Source organism: Tamandua tetradactyla, chromosome 3, assembly GCF_023851605.1.
Source record: "Tamandua tetradactyla isolate mTamTet1 chromosome 3, mTamTet1.pri, whole genome shotgun sequence".
Lineage (NCBI taxonomy): Eukaryota > Metazoa > Chordata > Mammalia > Pilosa > Myrmecophagidae > Tamandua > Tamandua tetradactyla.
Genome location: NC_135329.1, coordinates 78050244 through 78070739, shown reverse-complemented (window position 1 = coordinate 78070739; position 20496 = coordinate 78050244). Strand labels below are relative to the sequence as shown.

The following is a 20496-nucleotide window of genomic DNA, read 5'->3' as shown; positions in this document are numbered from 1 at the left end:
AGTTTGCAATAACACATGCCTCATTTTGGTCTACGGCCTCGTCAGAGGTATCTTTAGAGTCTACATTTCTACCAACAGTCTCTTCATAGCATTCTTGGCCTTCTCTTTCAAGCTTCTCACAATTCTCCCAGGTTCTTCCCCTTATCCATTGAAAAGCTGTTCCAACTTCTGTGGTATTTGCAAACCGCAGCAGCAGCACCCCACTCTCCGGTACCAAAATCTCTTCTAGTTTGCTAGCTGCAGGAATGCAATATACCAGAGATGGAATGGCTTTTCAAAAAGTGAATTTAATAAGTGGCAAGTTTTCAGTTCTAAGGCTGAGAAAATGTCCCAATTCAAACAGGTCTACAGAAATGTCCAATCGAAGGCATCCAGGGAAAGATACCTTGGTTCAACAAGGCTGATGAAGTTCAGGGTTTCTCTCACAAGCAAGAAGGCCCATGGTGAATACAGTTAGAGTTTTTCTCTCATCTGCAAAGGCTCATAGTGAACATGGTCAGGGTGCCTCTCTCATCAGGAAGGGCATGTGTTGAGCACAGCGTCAGCAGCTAGCTTCGTCAACTGGCTTGCTGTTTCAGGAAGCTCCCTGGGAGGCATATTCCTTCTTCATCTCCAAAGGTCGCTGGTGGGTGGACTCTGCTCCTCGTGGCCATGGCTTTCTGATCTGCTCTCTGTGTATCTTCCATTCTCCAAAATGTTTCCTCTTTTACAGGTGTCCAGAAACTCACCAAGACCCACCCAAATGGCTGGAGACATGGCGTCACCTAATCCAGCTTAACAACCACTCTTGATTAAATCACACCTCCAAGGAGACAATCTGATTAGAGTTTCAAACATACAAAACTGAACAGGGATTATTCAGCCTTTAGAAAATAGGATTTCAATTACAACACAGTTGCTTGGAGCCCAGCTGATGTCAGTGTGAGATGTTGGTCAAGCTAGAACTTGGAGACGGTCATGGGAAGTCAAGAGATGAAAGCTATCCCTGGAAAATCAAAGTGAGAAAGCCCTATAGAAGCAGAGGCTGAAAGCAATGAAGCCCAGGAGAAGGGACCAGCAGAGAGCTCCCATGTGACTACCCAGCTTACAGAGTGTTCCTGGACCGTAGGCCTTTCTTGAGTGGAAGTAACCTCTTATTGGTGCCTTATATGGAAATTTTTATAGGCTTTAATCTGTATTCTTGTAAGTTATGAAATACCCCCCTTTAAACGCTGTTCCAGTTCTATGCATCATATTTCAGCAGCTTCCAATCTACAGCACACAGTAACAGGGAAACATGGGACCAAAGGATATTTTGCCATTAAATCCAAGGTGAGAAGGAAGAAAGGCATTTGGTTGATGGCTGGACATACTGGAATATCATTTCAAGCATAAGGAGAAAACAGGAAATGATCCATGTGAGTTCAGTAAACCAGTGTGAGGTCATTTCACAGTGGAGGGAAAAAAGTAGACACAAACTAAAGAAATTCAAGTCATCCTAATGTGATTTTGCAATAAAATACTTGAACGGAAACAACATTACCTATATTGTCTGTACGTCTCTCCTCCCACACTTTTCTTATTTAAATTGGGTATACAAAGGTGGCACTCATCATTTTCCTTGAACACATAATACTTCCATGAAAAAAAAATTGGGTATACACATAAATACTTTTGTAAGAAATAAGTAAAGTAGTAACCTTAAAATGCAAATACTCAGATAACCACAGTTATTAACATATTTGAATCTATATAGATTCTCCTCACCTATGCTGGGTCCCCTTTCCACCCGAAATGTAACTTGATCATATATAATTAGACCCTATTTTTGGTATAGAAAACAGGAGGCTATTTACTTTTTACTATTTCTAAGCCTTATTAATTAAACACAGATTTCTGAGAGTCGCTTTTACCTATATATTTTGATTCTTAGATATATTCTGGCTGCTATCCATAGTTTATGCAGTACACTATATGAAAATATGATTTATTTGTAAGTTGCCTTGCCAGAACACATACAGATCCTTTTTATATTTTTTCTCCTTAAAAATGAGGTTGACATGACCATTCTTTTTACCTGGTGAACACATGCAAGAGCATTTCTAGAACACTAAGCCTGGAAGTGGAACTGCTGGGACAGAGAAAATGAATGCATTCATTTTAAGGATAATGATCACCTCTTTCCCCAGGTTACTGTGCCAATTCTAACTGCTGCCTGCCTTGTGAAGTTCTTCTCACACATTCCTAATTCCTGGGCAGTTGTCAGACTTCTGAATCATTGACAACTTACTGGGTGTAAATTTACAATGCTTTGTGTCAGATTATGATAAAGTAATAGCTATGCATGGTAGGTATTTGTGTTTCCTATTCTGAAAAATGTCAGATCATTGTTCTCTGCCCATTTTTCTTCAAAATAATTTGCTTTATAAAATATTTTTATGGTGTTCAATATGTAAAAAATACTGATTTCTAACTACGAGATAAGATCTTGTCCAATTACCATGGGAATGAAATGGTAAATAAAATTGAGAAAAATCTTACTCTTTGCACTGGTTTCACCCACTGAGGGAAGGCACCTGTAGTTCTCCAGCATCACGTCACTGTACAGGGTCCTCTTTACAGGGCCCAGGAGCTACCACTCCTCCTGTGGGAACACCACAGCCACATCTGTGAGTGACATGGAGGCCTGTAACAAGACATTTCTGTTCATTTTGAAAGCCTCACAATTAGGTCACACAGAAAAATACATTAGAAGTCTATGCTTAGGATGTTTACTGTAAAGGTCTTAAAGGAAATGATTATAAAGAATGCCTATTTTGAATGTAATTTATCATATCCTTTGATGGTACTCAATTTGTGAAAATTCATACAACATAATATGTATATATTTATGAGTTATACATGTGTACTATCATCAAATATATTTGAAAAGATACATTTTTTAAACTATTTTTTACAGCATTAAAAAGCGAAAATATACTTCCTACAATTTTCATTCCATACCCCAATAGACTATCCTCAGCATACTCTAAGTCAGGGGTCAGCACATTATAGGCCAATTCCTTCTGGACTCAGTTTTTATAAATAAAGTTTTCCTGGAACATTGCAATGCACAATCATTTATATATTGACTGTGGTTGCTTCTGGGTAGGGGAAAGGAAGAACAGTCACTGCCTAAATCCCCTCAGACCTATTGTTTATTGTTATATCATATTTACACATTGACTGTGGAGCTGAATAAACTAGAGATCTTATGACTCTCACAGCTGAAAATACATTCTACCTAATGCTTCAGAGAAAAAAGTGCCAATTCCTGGACTATATATCCAATTAAAAAAGGACTGTCTTATTATATTCAAGTAACGAAGAAAGCACATTTTACAGAGAGAGAAATGTAGACATGTTTTTGGGCTTGGTTTGCATTCTGGTGGGGGTAGAACTACTGTAAATAAGATATCCTCAAATGTACTTGTGTTAAGGTTGGGTTCTAATCCATATTACTGGAATCCTTTATAAGCATAGTGAAAGTCAGACAGAGAATAAGTCACGAGAAGGAGGTGAAAGGCAGTGGAACCTAGAGAGGCCAGGAGAGGCTGCCACAAGCATTGCCATGTGAAGTAAAGACAAGGAAGAAGGACTGTTGGTAAGAGACTCAGAATGCCAGTGTTCTAGAGAAAATGTCACCTTGATTTTGAACTCCTAGCCTCAAATCTATGAGTCATAAATTCCCATTGTTTAAGCCAACCCATTGCATGGTATTTGATTTAACAGTCAGGAAACTAAAACACTAACAGAATATCCTTGTTCACGGGAAATGTACATGGAACAATTTTGTGTTCAATGTGTATTTGTGTAACCTGCTCTCAAATGTTCAGAAGATAGAAAGCATATACTCAGCTACAAATAGGAGTAGCCCAAAGGAAGAATGAGTAAACATGAATCAAAGTCAGTTGGGAGAATCCAAACTGAGGGATGGAAAGTAAAAAAGAATGAAGAACAATGAACTAAGCCTTGGAGACCAGTGGGACATCAACAGACATGTAGCAGACACTGCAGAAGGAGAAGAGAAAAAGGAAAGAAAAATTTGAAGGAAAATGGCTAAAATCTTCCCAAATTGGATGATCAGTGTTCACATACACATTCAAGAGTGTCAATAAACTTAAAGTATGATAATTCAAATACAAACACTCTTTATCACAAACATGATAAAATACTGCTGGAAGCCAAAGACAATGAGTGAATCTTGAAAGCAATAACAGAGAAGCAACTCATCAATTACAAAAAAATCCTGAGTAAGACCAACAGGCATGTAACTAACAAGTTTCTAAATACATGAGGTAAAAATTTAGTGAATGGAAAGAAATAGACATTTTGCCAATAAATCTAATGAAAGATGTCCAACATTTCATTCACCTCTACAGTGAAAAACTCCTCAGCAGCATTTTCTGTGGGAATTGACAAAATTCCTAGGACTATGCAACAGACCTAAAATAGCCATAAATTCTTGAAGAAGTAGGACTTGGGGACTATACACTACCATATTTTAAGACTTACTATAAAGCAACAGTAATTATGACAGTGAAGTACTAGCCAAAAGACAGATAACTGGGGCTTTATAGAATATAAAGTTTAGATTAGAGCTGCTCAGTCAATTGATTGACAACACAGGCCCCAATGCAACTTAGTGGACCAAGGATGGTCTTTCCAACTTGAGGGTTGTTACTGAAAAGATCTGCACTGTCACCTACATGAAAAAAATCAGGATGTTTTGCCAGACTTCAGTGTTTTGTTTCCACGAGGTTTGTTTTATTCTTCCCATCAATTAAAATCTTTAAGCAAATATTATCTGTCTTCTGTGGCTTTCAGAAATGTGAGAAATAAACTTGAAGCTCCACTTTAGAAATCTACACCAGAGGACCTGAATTTTCCTGGATGACAACTTTACCCACAATTCTGCCTTTCCTCCCTAATGAATCTTACCTAATATTTCTGATCTATTTCGAATTCCACTTTTCCATTTTAATGTGTGGACCCATAAACATTTATAAAATTCACCATAAAAAATGTTAAGAAACAATTCACCTGAGATATGTCCAATTTCTGCTCCTTTTGGAAGAGTGTAGAGAACGGGAATGGATAAGCTGAGGTACAAAAAGAGGAATTGAGTCATGAGAGATCTGGTGAGCTCCTTCTCTTCCTGCCTCAAAATCTTATCACAACAGCTTTCATGACCTGAACTTGTGCATCTCCTATAGGATCACCTGCGCTGAACCCCACAGTTCTTCAATGGTTGAATTAAACTCTTTTCCTATTGATGTATGAACAATCTATGTTCCCTCTGACCAACTCACAAAAAATTAAAAGAGGATTAATATTAATAGCTTCTTAATATTATTACATCTCAAGTTAGAAAATCAACAGAAAAAAATTCTGAAAAAAGAAAGATGGGATTTTTAATGACAGAAAATTTCTTAATCCTGTTGTTCTAACTGGTTGCTGTTTTTCAAGAGGACTTTTTGATCAGACACTTCTGTTGACTTATTGAGACAGACTGAGCACCAGTACTACTAGCACTGTGCTAAGTGATCCTGGAAAAGCCACTCCTTTGAGGCCTGATAGTTTATTAAGCTTTCAAGAGTCAGAAGTAAAATCCCCTACCTGTACTATTATTGGTGACTTGATATTCATGATAGAGGGAGCCACAGACAAGCTCTAGATGCAACCTGTGGTGATTGACAGGGTGTGAGAACAACTCAGAATCTAAAAAGAGTGAGGGAAGAATGAAGAAACTGGGAGGCCCTTGAAGGAGGGGTGGAGGCAGCATTTCCTCATCTCTGGCTGGTTCTGTCTTCCCTGCAGATAATGCCTTCATAATCCCTCCAGCGATGTGGCTGTTCCAGGCCAGTCACTCACCCCTTTCAACCCGGGTCACCACCTTCTGCAAGTTGATCCACGATGTCCACTGTCACATGGACTGGGACTGCTTGTGGATGTGGCCACATCACCACCTGGCTCACTCAGGGCAAGGGGATCAAAAACTACTTCTGGTGGACCAATTCAAGACCTGCTTTTTTATGGACTCTTCTGCCCTTCTCTGTAGCTCTGCTGAGTAGTCTCTGGACAGTGAGGCTGTTCTTTCCGGTAGGTCTCCTGTTTGTGCGGCTCTGTTCTTCGTGCCCCATGAGCACTGCTTCATTCCAGAGAGGCTGGGACCTAGGCCTGGGGAGAAAAATCAGGTTAGCTGAAACCTTCATCTAGAGTAGAGTTGCTCAAAATCAGCAGTACTGATATTTTGTGCTGGCTAATTGTGTGGGATGGGGGGCTGACTTGGGCATTGTGGAATATTTAGCTATATCTCTGGCCTCTTCCTAATAAAGGCCAATAGCACTTCCCTTCTCAGTTGTGACAAGCAAAACTTTCTCGAGAATTCCAAAAAGACCCTGGGGAGAAAACTGGCCCCCCCATCCCCAGAGAACTAATACAGGGTCTTAAACCTGACTCTTGGACTTCAGGACTATACTACCCATGTCTGTGGTCAGTGGCCACATGTGACCAAAGTACATGAAATGTGACTAGTGTAACATGTTGAAATAATATTTTGGATGTTTTGGGTTAAACACAATGTATCCTTAAAATTAATATCACCTATTTATTTTACTTTATTAATGTCACTAGGAGAAAATAAAAAATTACACACGAGGTCCCATTACCTATCTATCAGACAGGTGCTGCACTAGAACATCAGGCTGTGCCTACTAAAAGCAGACACAGACTTGACAGAGCAGGGAGGGCAAGAGCCTCAGTCTGGCCCAAGGTATTTGGAGAGATGCCAGAATTCACAGCATAAATGCACCTGGCAGAGAGTCATTGTGTCCACAGTCACTTCACCATCATAGTCTCGGAGATTTGGGTGCAAGTCACTGCTAAGTGCTGGTAACACTGAGTTGTAGGCATGGAGTCTATTAAGAATAGCCTGAAATTGGGAGACACAGCTGCATTTGCATCCTAGCTCCCCCACCCCTGAAAGTTATATTTAAAGGTTATTTAACCTTTAAAACTGTTTTCCTTTTTGAAAATATGGTGTTCAAGTTCACTAGCTGCCAGAACGCAATATACCAGAAACAGAATGGCTTTGAAAAAGAAGAATGTAATAAACTGTAGTTTACAGTTCTAAGGTCAAGAAAATGTCCCAATTAAAACAAGTCAGTAGAAATGTCCAATCAAAGGCATCCATCCAGTGAAAGATACCCCGGTTCAGGAAGCCTGATGAAGTTCAGGGTTTCTCTCTCAAGTAAGAAGGCACATGGCAAACACAGTCAGGGCTTCTCTCTCAGCTGGAAAGGCTCATGGCAAACATGGAATCATCTGCTAGCTTTCTCTCCTGGCTTCCAGTTCCATGAGGCTCTCTGGGTGGCATTTTCCTTCTTTATCTCCAAAGGTCGCTGGCCCTTTGGAGCCAGCTTTGGACTCTCTGCTTTGTGGTGCTGCAGCAATCTCTGCTCTCTCTGAATCTCTCTCATTCTCCAAAATGTTTGCTCTTTTATAGGACTTCAGAAACTAAACAAGACTCACCCAAATGTGTGGAGACATGCCTCCAGCTAATCCAGTTTAACAATCACTCTTGATTAAATCATATGGCTTTAAAAAACATGGCTTTTCTAAGGTACATACAGCATTTCAAACCTGCACATATGGTTACACCTATAATTACGGCATTTGTAAGGATTCTATGAAATACTAAGTGAAAAGAACAAAGCGGTGTCTGAATATGATGGAAGCCAACATTTACACATTACTTATTAAGTGGCCTTTGGCTGAATGATGCACAGGCAACACCTCTGCTCTGAGAATGACACCATGAGGGAGTTTTACTGACACCCTCCTTTTCAGATGAGGGACTGACCTGTAGCTCCTGTGAAAGTGCTGGGATTTACCAGGGTGTCTCTGACTGTAGAGCTCACTTTCCTGGAACTGCCCTATGTGTACTTGTGGTCCCCTTTATAAACCTTTACTATGCTTTGCTCTTCGATGTAGCATGCTGCTCTTATACTGAGCTGTGCAGAAGTCTGGGAGGTCCTGGAGAAGCAGCATCAGACAAGGGGGAAGGAATGGAGGGAGAAAGGAGGGGAGTTGTGGACAGGGGGTGGGGAAAGGGATGGCCAGGTATACAACCAGCTCTCCTCCTGGCTCAGCTGACCAGGGCTGTGTTGGGGTCACAAGCAGAGCTGGGGGAGCTGAAGGCAGGGACTGAGTCTTCTAAGTTGTTGGATTTCTGAAGGTCCTGTGGATTTGTCCTCTTTATAAATGTGAATTTCAGTCTTGGACAATTTGGGCCCTACTCAATATCATATGAGCTTCCTTGGAGAATAAAAAAAAACTTACTTTCCCTTAAACAGGTTTCATTTCCATTTTATCTATTTAGGAGAGTCTTTCACTGGTGCATGCTCTTAGTTGCTAGAGTGAAAGGAATTTTATTTCCATTTAATTTGTTCTTTGTTGGTGTACATAATCACAACTGATTTTTTCATGTTTATCTGGTAGGCTCCAACTTTGCTGACAATTTTTTAGCAGTTAGTTTTCCTGTGGATTCTTTGGATTTTCTATGAGAAGGATCATGTCATTGGGGAATAAAGTTTTATTTCCTCCTTTCCAATATGGGTGCCATATATTTCCTTTCCTAGCCTAATTCATCAGGCCAGAATTTACAATACAATGTTCAATAGAATTGGCAGGAATAGGCATCCATGTCTATTCAGATTTTAGTAAGAAAGTTTTGTTTTTCATGGTCGTGCCTTTTCATCTTTATTGACATATATTACATATTCACATGTGATGTAATCATCCAAAATGTACAACAAATGCTTCACAATATCATCATATAGCTATGCATTTATCATCACAATCAACTTTTTTTCTTTTTTCTGAAAAACAACCTATATACAAAAAAGCAATTAATTTCAAAGCACATTGCAACAATTAGTTATAGGTTTCAGAGTTTGGTATGGGTTACAATTCTACAATTTTAGGTTTTTAATGCTAGCTGCTCTAAGATATTGGAGACTAAAAGGCCTTACCTGGACACATATCCTGCATGGTCACAGACTCTAGGACACACGTCCTGCCTGGACAGTCTCATGGACACACTTCCTTTAGGACTCAGTCTCTAAGACACAGGTATGTCCTGGATACAGGCTCTAGGATGCATGATCTTCCCAGACATTTTTTAGGACACACACCTTCCTGGACACATGTTCTAGGACAAACATCTACCTGGACACAATACATCATGGACACGCTTCCTCCAGGACACATTCTCTAGGACACACATCTTCTTAGACACAGTCTCCTGAGAAATAAACCCTCCAGGACACAGTGCCTAGGATACACATCATTCCTGAACACAGCTATAGGACACAAATCCTTCCAAGACACAGCCTCTAGGACACACACCCTCCTGGACATGGTTTTGAGGACACACATCCACCTGGACACACTGTCCAGGACACATGTCTTCCTCGACACAATTTCTAGGATACACATACTGCCTGGATAGAGCTCTTGGACACATATCTTCCCTGAACATGGACCATAAGACACACATCCTCCTGAACTTAGACTCTAGGACAGATATTCTGCCTAGAGACACTCTCTAGGACAAACATCATCCTGCACACAGACTCTGGGACACTCACCATACTGGACACAGTCACTGGGACAAATGTCCTCCGTGACACATTAATTATGACACATGTCCTGCCTGAACACAGTCCCTAGGACACAGGTTCTACCTGGACACAGTCTCCAGGACACACTTCCTGCCTGGATACAGTCACTAAGATATGACCTGACTGGACACTGTCACTCGGACACACGTCCTCCTGACATGGCTTCTAGGATGCATGTCCCCATGGACAGAGACTCTAGGACACACAACCTCCTAACAGTGTCTAGGACAAACATCCTTCCTGGGCACAGACTCTAGGACACATGAACTGCCCAGGAAAACTTAAGGACACAAGTTGTGCCTGGACATAGTTTCCAGAACACATGTCCTACCTGGACAGAGCCTCAGACACATGCCCTCAAAGGCATAGTTTATAGGATACCTGCTCTGCTATGGACACACTCTTCAGGACACAATTACTCCTGGATACAAGCTCTAGGAAATATGCTGTCCAGAACACTGTCCCTAGGATACATACCTGGACACAGACTCTAGGACACACTTTCTCCTGGACACAGTTCAAGGACACACATCCTCCCGGACACAAAATCTAGGACTCACATCCTCCTGGATACAGTGTCTAGGGCACACATCCTGCCTGGGTTCAGTCTCTAAGACTAGAAGAATGAACATTAATAACTACATATCGAAAGAAATGTCAAGAACAAAAAGATAAATATTATCATACTGAATCATATAGACTAACTACAATATAAAATTTGTTTAACTAAAGTTGAGAGCATGGGATATCAGGTTGGGGTATATAGTAAAGGGTCCTAGATTACAAGCTCTTATAGCAGTCATATATATTCAGGAGGTATAACTATTAATTCTAAATTTTGAGATAATTAACAGTTTGTAATTAATGTGGTCTTTCCCAGAATCTTGGGCATTTATGTGACACCTGAGACTCAGAGTTAGAGCTTGGAAGTGCTAAAGGTCAGCAGTACCCTGTACAGGAACTGTTTTAAAAACATGAAAAAGTGATCAGACATTATGTAGAGATGTGAATGAAGCTGAACTGTACAGGACTAATGCATAGCAGAAGACTGGGTAAAGGATAATATCGTCCATATTCTAAAATGTCAACTTCTGTGTGAAACTAAAGGGAGAGGTGTTTCTTTGGTGTAAAATTTATATTTTGGGTAGTACACTTCACAATTTAACTTGCATGATCAGTTTAGTTAATACCATAAGCACATGGATTCTTGAATAAGGCATAAGATTTTGTTGGTTTGTCCAGGTTAGCATGATGCCATGATGAATCCCAGAGTGAGGTGGACAGTGAATGAAGAAGTATTTGCAAAGTCCCCTTGCAGGAATGAGGAGAAAAGGAGAAATATCCAACTTCTCCATTTGGAGAATTTCTGATATTTTCACAAGCAGTGGGGACAACCAAATCAATAGGTTGATCCCTCCATCTTGGGGTTCACCTTATGAAACTAATTTCTGCAAAGGATAGGATAAGCCTACTTAAAATTAGGTGTAAGAATCATCCCCACAAAACCTCTTTTGTTGCTCAGATGTGGCCTCTCTCAGTTGGCATGGCAAGTGAACTCACTGCCCTCCCTTTCTACATGGGACATGACTCCCAGGGGTATAAATCTCTGTGGCCACATGGGATAGACATCCTGGGATGAGATGGTACCTGGCAACAAGGGATTATGAAAACCTTCTTGACTAAAACGGGAAAGAGAGGAATGAGAAATAAATCAACTGTCAATGGCTGAGAGATATCAAACAGTGTCAAGACATTATCCTATAATGCATAAGAATAACAGCTAGAGGGGAAGTACATGAAACTGTAGAGCTATATTCAAGCCTTGTTTCTTGAGAGGATTGCATAATGATATAGCATTTACAATGTGACTGTGTGATTGTGAGAACTTTGTGTGCAATGCTCCTTTTATCTAGGATATGGACAGATGAGTAAAAATAGAAAATAGGGGGGACAAAGATTAAAATAATTTAGGCAGATGGAAATACTAGTGGTTGATGAGGGAGAGGTAAGGGTGTATGAGTTTTTTACTTTTTTCTCTCTTTTTCTGGAATGATGCAAATGTTCAAAACAATGATCAAGGTGATGAGTACACAACTATGTGATGATACTGTGAGCCACTGACTGTACACCATGTATGAAATATTTGTATGTTAAGAATGCTCATAGCTTTGTATATTGTTTTAGCAATAAAAATATATATGTTCTAATATATGATGTTAAAATATGTGTATAATTATCTGCTGAAGAGATAAAATTAGATCCATTCTTCACATCAAACACCAGAAAAAAACTCCAAATGTACCAGACCTAAGTGTAAACAAGCAACAACACAACAACAACAAAAAAACAGGAAAAGGAAATATGGGTAGGCTCCCATTTAAAGTGAGTATTGGGACTATATAGAAATATTTATTTTTACATCACATGGCAAAACTTGCTGTAAGTCAAAATATAGTAAACTGACAACTGGCAACATACAGCAATTTGTATATTCTTAATATATATAAAAGTTCTAAAGCCTGAGGAGAAATATAAAAAAATATTATTTCAATTGGCAAAAATGTTAAATAAACTAAAAAAGGTACTAAAATGCCCTGACACCTCTGTAAACTGCTCAACATCAATCATGGCAGAAAAATAAATAGGAACATACTCAAAGAATTTCTTTTTCACCCATCAGATTGGCAAAATTCAAAAGGTTGACAATATATTCTTTTGGCAAAGCTGTTGGGAAAAAAAGATATTCTCAAACAGTAACAGCAAGAATGCAAAATGATACAACCCCAAGGGGACAGAAATGGTAATTTCTAACAAACCTATGCAGGTATTTGTGTTTTCACTTAGAAATGACACTTGGAAGAATTTATTTAAAGTGATGCTTCTTGTGAATCCAAAATACCTGGGTACTGGTCAGTCCTTGCAGTATTATTTATAATTGTCAAAGGCTGCAAATTACCTGAATGCCCAACATAGGAGAGTCGCTGAATAAACTAGAAAGCAGTGTGATGGTGGCTCAGTAGCAGAATTCTTGCCTGTTATGCCAGAGATCTGGGTTCCATTCCTGGTACCTGCCCATGCCACAAACAAACAAATAAAAAATAATACAAATCTTTGTTTTTCAATGAACTGAAATAGAGTGCTTTCAGAGGATAATACTAAGGGGGAAACAAAAAGTAAACTGCATGGGTGGGCCATGGTGGCTCAGCAAGCAGAGTTCTTGCCTGCCATGCTGGAGACCTGGCTTTAATTCCTGGTGCCTGCCCATGTAAAAAAAAAAAAGTAAACTGCAAAAGCACATGTTTGGGGTGGGCAACACCTGCCATGCCAGAGACCCAGTTTGATTTCTGAAGCCTGCACACAGCAAAAATAAAAAGCAAATGTTTCTTTAGCATTCTATCTTCTGCGTAAGAAAAAGGACTAACCAAGGAGGCCTGTATCTGCTTATCATATCAAATGAACTACTAGGATGAGCTCAAAAAAATTCAGCTAATTACCTTTATGAGGTGCAGAGAATGGAGTAGAAGATGGAAGAAATAGCTGATATATTCAAAAAAAAATTCAGACCAATTGGTGGCTGCAGCGGTGACCTTAAAGTTTCCCAGGCACCTCTGACCTTTCTGCAATCCTCCCGCCTACTTGCAATGCTGGGGTGTAACCGCCATGTTCAGGCTATGCAGTGACAGTCCACCTTCCCGCTCACCTCCGGCTTTCCCCAAGATCTTCGGCCATCCACCTTACTCTCAGGCCCTCTGCGGTCCTTTGCCTTTCCCGCGCACTGCCCTTTTCGCAAATTTCCGCCTACACCATCCACCCTCACACCATCCTCCTCCTGCTGGCACACTGCTGGCCTTCCCATGCACAGCCCACCTTCCCCCATCTTCCAGCCACCCAGCGATTCTCCAGCTTTCCCACGATTCTCTCGACTAACCCATCTTCTGGCCATCAAGCAATCCTATGGCCTTCTGGCCCACCTCTTGCCTTCCGGCCCACCTCCAGTCTTCCAGCCCACCTCTAGCCTTCTGGAGAATTGCTGCCTTCCTGCAATTCCCTGTTTTCCCATGCTCCTCCAGCCTTGCCCTTGTGAAGGATTGAGATTTTCCATTGCTAAAAACTTAGGTAAAATCAGGGTCACAAAACCCAGCAAGCATCCTGTTATTGCAAAAGAACTAACCTCTCCTTTTCCACTTCTGTAGCTGCTGGCTTGCTTACTTGCTTCAAAAAACCCCAGGATGTGGTTTATACCTTTAAAAGCCTACACAAATTCAGGCTGGGGGCTGCACTCTGGTACCCCAGTAGTGGGGATGGAGGGCAGACTCCGGCTGGCTAATAGAGACTCTTAATTGGCTTGCAATTTGATATTGTATGGTCTGTTTGTTGGTGCACCCCACTACATTTGGAGGTCCCAGCGAGATGATCCCTAATGGGACATTTGGTGGCCACAGGTCCAGGGAGTCACCCCTGTGACTGGGTCCAACCTAGGCGAAGGCCTCGGAGAGACATTCCTCTGCCCCAGGTAAGGACCAGGAACCGGGCCGATTCCCCAGGACTCTCCAAAACTGTACAAAAATTGGTGGAGTCATTTGTTTCTGGAAATCTTACCGGTGAGTATACTATTTGTTTGGATCCATTTGGGGACCACCTGGAAGGCTGGACGCAGCGTTAATTCCATGGTCAGATCCCGTAGCAAGACGTTGCTCGGGATCATTGTTTAATTTGGTCGGTTAGTCTCATTGTCAGTGCCGTTGTATGGTAATTTGTGTCTCCCTCTCCTTGCTACTTTCCACCCTGTTGCTAATATGGGCCAGTCTAAGTCTTCCCCATGTACCCCTCTTAAATGTTTTCTTAAGAATTTCCAGGACTTCCAGTGGAAGGCAAAGGATTATGGAGACTCTGTAGATCGTTTCCACCTTCAGCTTTTTTTACTCATGGGAGTGGCCGACCTTTGGAGTGGGGTGGCCTCTAGAAGGCACTACAGATCTCAATTTAGCATACAAGGTTCATAGGATTTGCCTTTGGCAACCCTGGCCATCCTGACCAAGTTCCATATATTCTGATTTATTGAGACCATTACAGAAAAACCCAACTGGTTAAAGTCATGTCTAAAAGGAAAAGACAAAAAAAAACCCTCAGACTAATCAGGTCCTATTAGTGAAATCTGATAAGACAAACAGGAATGAAACGTCCCAGTCCCCATCTTACTGGGAGCCCTTGAGTATCCGCTTTTAATGGATCCCCTCCATATCCTTCAGCCCCTCTGTTTTCTAGGTGCCCAAATCCAGGGAACGGCTCAGGCTTCTGGAACGATCTGAGCTGGGAGGTCACCTTCAGTCTTCCTCACGTGAGGATCTGATCAGCCTATCACTCTTCCCCAGGTTTACTGTCCCCAGACTCTTCTGGGGCTCCGATACTCCCCTTAAGACAAGTTGGTCCTGCCCCCGGGAAGGAGCTCCCACTGTTCATGATGTATGTCCCTTTCTCCTCTAGCAATCTGTATAACTGGAAAAACCAGAATTCCTCTTTCTCTGAAAAGCCTCAAGGACTCATATCCCTCTTGGAGACTGTCTTTTTCACCCACCAGCCTATATGGGATGACTGTCAACAGCTCCTCCAGGCCCTTTTCACCTCCGAGGAGCGAGATTGAATCAAGAGAGAGGCGAAAAAGCTGATTCTGGGGCCTGATGGACAACTTAATACTGACACCACCAGATTGGAGGCTGTGTTCTCCTCCACCCGCCCTGGATGGGATCCTGATACAGATAGAGGTAAGGAGGCTGTCGATCAGTATTGCCAGACACTGCTACAGGGAGTATGAGCAGTGGCCAAGAAGCCGACCAACCTGTCTCGGGTAAGCAAAACCATACAGAAGCCAGATGAATCTCCGCTTTTACACCCCTATAGACCCAGAGGCGGCCGAAAATAGGTGGGCCATAAATACAGCATTTGTTACCCAGTTGGCCCCAGATATAAGGAAGAAATTACAAAAATTGGAAGGATTTGAGGGAAAGGTGCTGTCTGAGTTGGTAGAAATAGCCCAGAGAACTTTTAACAATAGAGATGACCCTGGGACTACGCAGTCCAAAAGAATAGCCAAAATTCTAGTATCAGTAATGTCTGAGTAGGAGAGACAGAAAAATAAACAAGGAGCTGGAGGAAGACAGAGAGGAGACCAAAAGCAGAAATTGGAGTTAGGCATAAACCAATGCGCCTATTGTAAAGATGATGGGCATTGGAAAAATGAATGTCCGAAAAACAGATCAAGAGGACCAAAACCCGCCCCAGTCCTAACTGAAGAGACAGACTGATGGGGCCAGTGCTCCATTCTCATGAGCCCCCAGGAGCCCAAGGTCACCTTACTAATCAGGGGCAAGCCTGTGGAATTTCTTGTGAATACTGGGGCAACCTTCTCTGTCCTTCAACAAGCAGAAGGGCGCATATCTAAAGACAAAATCTCCCATGCTCCATACAGGGAGCAATGGGGAAAACACGGTCTTATCCATGGACCAGAACTAGAATAACCAATCTGGGAAAAGGAACCATCACCCACTCCTTTCTTGTGATGCCAGAATGCCCATACCACCTCCTGGGGAGAGACCTCCTCCAAAAATTACAGGCCACCATCTCGTACAAAAATGAGTCAGCTGAGCTTTCCTTCAATGCAACCCCCTTGACACTCCTCCTTACTTGCCTGTTATCAGAGGAATACCTACTGACCACAGAACTAATGGAGCAGGCCCCAAGTCCCTATTTGCAGAAATTTAAAGACAAAATACCAGGGGTTTGGGCAGAAGCTAACCCACCAGTATTGGCCATCCACTGGCCCACCATCATTGTCCAGCTAACAAGTACCACCACCCCAATCTGGGTCCGGCAATACCCAATAAGTTTAAAGGCAAAAATAGAAATTGAGGTACACATCAAAAGACTCTGAAAAGCAGGAATTCTAGTCCCCTGCCATTCGGCTTAGAACACCCCTCTTCTCCCAGTTCAAAAACAAGGAACTGATGACTTCCGGCCTGTACAGGATCTCCGGGAGGTGAACAAATGAGTTGAAACCATTCACCTCACTGTGCCTAATCCTTATTTGCTCTTGAGTTTATTACCTCCCAGTCAGCAGGTGTACACAGTACTGGATCTGAAGGATGCCTTCTTCTCACTTCCTCTAGCTGCGGTAAGTCAACCCATCTTTGCTTTTGAATGGACAGACCCACAAGGGGGTTTTTTGGGACAACTTACTTGGACACGGTTGCTGCAGGGTTTCAAAAATTCCCCCACCTTGTTTGATGAGGCTCTGAGCCAAGATTTGGCCCACTTCAGACAAAAGCATCCAACAGTAACCCTCTTACAATATGTGGATGATCTCCCTTTAGCCACTGAAAATCTGGCTGATTGTAAGGAGGCAACCGAAAATTTATTACAGGAAATAGCCCAGTTGGTTACCAGGTATCTGCAAAGAAAGCCCAGCTTTGTACCAATGCAGCAACATACTTGGGTTATGAGTTAAAGGAAGAAAAAAGAAACCTGTCCTCTAGCAGAATTGAAGCCATCCTAAAAATACCCCAACCAACAACAAAAAAAAAGGTGCGAGAGTTCTTGGGGGCTGTTGGGTATTGCAGGCTCTGGATTCTGGGCTTTGTAGCAATAGCAAAACCCCTGTATGCTAGCACAGGGGGCAAGGAGGAAGCTCTCACCTGGACTGAGACTGAACACAAAGAATTCCACATGCTAAAACAAGCTCTTGAGCGCACCTGCCTTGACCCTGCCAGACTTGTCCAAACCTTTTCAACTCCAAGTTGCTGAAGCCAAGGGAATAGCGAAATGGGTCCTTACTCAAATACTAGGAACATGGAAAAGGCCAGTTGCCTATCTGTCTAAAAGACTGGACTATGTAGCGGCCAGATGGCCAAGCTGCCTCCGGGCCATTACTGCCATGGCCATCTTAGTAAAGGAGGCAACGAAACTGACTTTGGAGCAGGACTTACACAGAATAGCCCTGCACTCAGTGGAAACCTTGCTTAGGAGTCCACTGGAAAGATGACTTTCAAATGCCTGGATTACCCAATATCAGATTTTACTACTGGCTCCCCCAAGAATCCATTTCCTAAAAACAGCAGCCCTTAACCCTGCCACTTTGCTCCTAGATGATGACCCTTCCAAGCCCATCCATGACTGTCATGAAATTTTAGACTCTCTCACAAACCTGAGAGCCAACCTCACTGATATCCCCTGGCCAGATCCTGATGAAGAATTGTATACCAATGGAAGCAGTTACATCTCGGAGGGAATCAGGTATGCGGGAGTGGCAGTATTAACTGTGGACTGGGTCATTTGGGCTCAGGTTCTAGGGCATGGGACTTTGGCCCAGAAAGCTGAACTAATAGCCCTCACTCAGGCCCTAAGGTGGGGAAAGGGGAAGATAATCAACATCTACACAGACAGCAGATATGCCTTCACTACCGTGCATGTCCATGGGGCACTCTATCAGGAGTGGGGACTTCTAACTTTGGAAGGAAAGGAAATAAAAAATATACCAGAAATACTCGCCGTACTAGAGACTATCTTGTTACCAAAAAAGGCAGCCATTATACATTGCAAAGGACTTCAGACTGCCGAAACCCAAATTGTCAAAGGAAATACCCTGGCTGATAAAATGGCAAAGGAAGTTGCCCAAAAATCAGTGGGGACGCTGCAGATACTTCCAGTTTTACCAGGGTGAGTGCTGCTGAGCCCTCCAAAATATACTGGGGAAGAAATTAAACTGGGAGAAACTCTGGGCACTAGAACAGATTCAGATGGTTGGGAAATCCTCCCGGACAGGAGGATCCTAGTACTGGAGTATTTGGGGCACAATTTGATTGCCCAGGTTCACCGAAGTACACACCAGGGCAGTATGAAACTAACTGAACTCTTGCAGAGGGACTATTACATTCCCTGTTTGCAGCACCACGCCTGGCAGGGGTCATCGAGATGCCTCATCTGCGCCCAGGTAAATCCCGGCTGGGGAAAGAAGATACACCAAGCAACCAGGCTAAGAGGACAAGCCCCAGGAGAGCAGCGGGAAACGGACTTCATGGAAGTAACACCTGGCCTATATGGATATAAATACTTGCTAGTTTTCACTGATACATTCCCTGGATGGGTAAAGGCATTTCCTACCAAAACTGAGACAGCACAGATAGTAGTAAAAAAGCTAGTTTCCAAAACTGTCCCCTGATTTGGCCTCCCAATTGCAATGGGGTTCAACAATGGGCTGGCGTTATCGCCCAAATTACTCAATTAATAGCAAAAATATTGAATATCAAATGGAAATTGCATTTATAGACTGCAGAGTTCAGGGCAAGTGAAAAGAATGAATAGGACAATAAAGGAAACCTTAAGCAAATTACAGCTTGAGACTGGTGAAAACTAGGTGTCTCCTTTCATTTGCCCTCCTGAGGGCCAAATGCACTCCTTATATTAAAAGAATCACACCATATAAAATCATGTTCGGATGACCACCCCCACTAATTCCTAAATTAGGGGAGGAAAGGCTAGCCGAATTAAATAATCATTCTCTTTTAAATTCATTACAGGCTTTGCCCTCCAGTACTCAGCTAAATCAGAAGCTAATAAGGGCAGCTCATCCGGGATCAACTAACCCTGCCCCAAACAAACATCTGTTGCACTTGCAGCCTGAAGATCTAATCTGGGTTAAAAAACTTCAGCAAGCCACCTTGGGGGTCCAGTGGACGAGACCTCTGCCAGTAATCCTCTCATCTCCAACGGCGGTGAACGTTGCAGGAAAGCGGCACTGAATTTATCACACTCAAATCAAAAGGGCAGCTCTGGACCAGGCTCCGGCAAGATGGACCATCCAGTGGACCAGAGATCCACTAAAGATAAGACTCTCCAAGTGTCCCTCTGGGCCCTTAATTCTTCTGCCAGGAGCCACTGGGAAAAAACCCCACCAACTCACAAACTATACTTGGGGGTTACATAGAACAGTGGATGGGCAAATTATTGCTAAAACCTCCACCCCAGCGCAGCCCACTCTTCATTTTGACCTTTGTCAACTGCTTGGGAGCCCGTGGGACCCTCTTTTGTATCGGGCTAGAAGATTCAGCTGCAGCACCCTCTCCTTAGAACAGGGTCTATGACATACCCAACACTATGTCTGCCCTGAAGGGGGGAATCCTAAGTGTCTGGGGGAGGGTGAGTTTTACTGTGCAAAATGGGGTTGTGAAACACTTGCCCTCTGGAAAAACCAAGACCCCTTAATCTCTCTGACTAGAATAACATCTCCCGGTCCAAATGCCAGCACCACTGGCTCGTGTAACCCGACCATCATCAAAATCCCCTCCTGGCATATGCAAACCTGGGCCAGTGGTAAAACTTGGGGCCTCAGATTCTATGTAGCAGGCCACGACCCTGGCATCAGTTTTACAATCTAGATTTTCTCCCCGCAAACCAGTAAATTCCATTGGGCCAAATAGGGCCCTCAACCTGGCCTATGACCTGTACAGTCTATTTTCCCTGCACCTAGGGCTATACCTTCACCTAAAAACAACTCCAGCCCACCGAGCCTCATTACCCGAAACCCAAAGACTGACTTCTCCCCTTCCCCTAGAAAGTCCCTACTCGATATGTTGAACTCAGTCTTCCAATTTATGAATAGCACACAAGTGAATACTATTGAAGATTGTTGGCTTTGCTTAAATCCTGAACCCCCTTATTACACTGGGATAGGAGTTAATGTTTCCCTAGGTCTCGCAGAAACTCATGTCAGAAACCTCTCAGCACAAGAAGCGCACAACCA

At 42.5% G+C, this 20496-nt stretch overlaps 1 long non-coding RNA gene across 1 annotated transcript in view; it reads right to left on the bottom strand.

The window, feature by feature from the left end:
* Nucleotides 1–4840: 4840 nt before the first annotated feature.
* LOC143676170 (uncharacterized) overlaps nucleotides 4841–20496 on the bottom strand; it is a 74162-nt gene continuing 58506 nt past the window's right edge. Inside the window, exons 6-8 of the long non-coding RNA XR_013171882.1 lie at nucleotides 6690–6952; nucleotides 5893–6198; nucleotides 4841–5120 (exon numbers count right to left, since the gene is read on the bottom strand). This is a non-coding gene — a long non-coding RNA (uncharacterized LOC143676170). The remainder of the gene's footprint in view (nucleotides 5121–5892; nucleotides 6199–6689; nucleotides 6953–20496) is intronic.